Here is a 2435-nt window from a genome sequence, read left to right on the forward strand (position 1 = left end):
CTGATAAAGATTTGTTATCTCAACTTTCACATACTAAGAATCTATCATCAATAACATCAAATACACTATAACAATTGCATTCGCCGTTAAATGTTGGATGGGAGAACTCCAAAAATTGATTATTATCCTTAATATATCCATTAAATAAAAATAATAGATTTTCATTACTACTTTGTTCTACAATCACTACCTCTACCCTACTTCCGCCCTTAGAAAGAGTAATCACTTCCAATATATGGACATCAGCTGTGATTGGCTTGTAGATTTTAGATGAAGTATTGCATAAATTGTAGTGCAATTCAAAATCAAGACTTCTTATCCATGAACAAATCTTTTCGACAATTTCTCTAAGTACAAAAATGTTAATTTTGACCTTATCTAATTTGTCAGTCTTCTGATCCATACCTTCATACTTTTTCTATTTTGAATTTTCACTAAAATCTAACATTCACCAAATTTATAAGTAATGAAGTAACTCTCATTCAAATTCATTAGAGTAGAGAGATGTCTGAAACAACTCTAAAGAAGCTAAAAACAAATAAATCAGAAGACAATGTTTCAAGATGATGTTTGGACTATTTGAAAAAAAAAATAGAAGCATACCTATATGTCCAAATGTTCCCTGCTTGAGGGAGCTGGGGAAGCTACCAAACCCTCCAGAAGGAATTGAAATGAAACTGGTAAAAATGAAATAAGAAATGATCTATATGTCGATGTATGACCTAAGTTACTAACAAAAAGCAATTCATACGACAATCTGGCTAGAATTTTTAGGTGCGAGATATGGAAGTACATGAGAATTGTGTGTCATGTATGTAAATTCCACTAAAAATAAAGCTATAGCTGCATACCAATAGAGGATGGTCATGATGCAATGGCTTTAATTGACTTAATTTTGTCTCGCTTTGGTGAAAATTTTCTATTCGAACTTCGGACGTAGCTCTATGTGCGGACTCCCAGTAATATACCACCATGTGTGTTATATCGGGCCCACCTAAAAAATATTAAAATGGAACTGTGGACTCTGCAATAACCCGAAAATAACCTCTACAGTTCCAATTCAATAACTCGGAAATAACACCACAGATGTTATTTCGAGATTATTAAAGAGAAACTTATATATTCCACTAAAATAACTCTGCAATAATCCAGAAACATATGTGGTGTTATTTCTGGGTTATTGAAGTAGAACCGCGGAGGATATTTTTTGGGTTATTTATTGGTTATTTTGGGGTTATTAAGTGAAATATATAGGTTTTTCTTCAATAACCCGAAATAATCTCCGCAGTTCTACTTTAATAACCTTACAATAACCACTACAATGTAACGCACGTGGTGATATATTATTGGAGTCCGCACGTAGAGCTACATCTTGAGTTTTGGAAGAAAATTGTTCCCTCGCTTTGGATTATGAATGAAGATTCTTAAGGGAACACAACAAAACCTACAACAAAGAAAATATTAAATTTCAAGAAATAATAACGTACAAATCGTCTTCAATCAACCCATAAGAATTGCAATTATGGAAAGGAATAAAATTGAAACCATCATTTGCCTGAATGATGGATTACCTTCGTTGTTGGAACCAGAGGAAGGAGTCGGAGGAATAAGGGCGTTGTTGAGGACGTGAAACTCGAAGAAGAAATGAGGCGGAAGAAGGAGCCGCAAGGAGAAGTGGCAACTGAATCTTGGGACTGCTAATTTTGGCGGGATATACTCGGAAAGAAGAAATTCAAAACAGCGAGTCGAGCGTCTAAGATGAGTAGAGATTGAGGGTCTATTTAGGGCAGCTGCAAAGTATTTATAATCTGCTGATATCCTAACAATCTGATAATCTGCAGATTATCAGAATAAGTTGGCTTATTGTTTGGGGGAGCTTATTCAGAATTGTTGTTGGATAAATGACAATTTTGCCCCTGTTTAGTGATGTTGTTTGCATTAGAACTGTGTGAGCAAAATAATAGATAAAACAGAAGCCGCAAACTATTACAGATCAGCTCAAAAAGTTAACATAAAGTGCTCACTCGTTCGTGAGTATCAAAAGAAAAAAATAACGATAAATATAATTACAACTACAATTAAAAATATTAAATGTTGATCCACTCTGACCAATATACGCTACCTTTTCGTGGTTGAGTAGTCGAGCATCAACGTGCGTACTGTTGATTGTACCAATGCAGTTCTGTTTTGCATCGTTAGAAACTCATTACATTCTGAAGTGAACGTAGTACACTGATAAAACTTACCTTGAAATATGGCACGTAACGGGGATCATTGGCAATTTGTTTAGGAGTAGTTGCGAACGATGAATCCTCCGGCTTAATGATTTGTGATGCTAAGCTAACAAGTGCTTGTACATCTTTGGAGAAGTATCAGCTAATTGTTTCTGAGGAGTGCTGAAATCACTCCATAGCTCCTCTAATTGATTCGTTCTG

This window comes from Phalaenopsis equestris, unplaced genomic scaffold, assembly GCF_001263595.1.
Source record: "Phalaenopsis equestris unplaced genomic scaffold, ASM126359v1 Scaffold000787, whole genome shotgun sequence".
Classification (NCBI taxonomy): domain Eukaryota; kingdom Viridiplantae; phylum Streptophyta; class Magnoliopsida; order Asparagales; family Orchidaceae; genus Phalaenopsis; species Phalaenopsis equestris.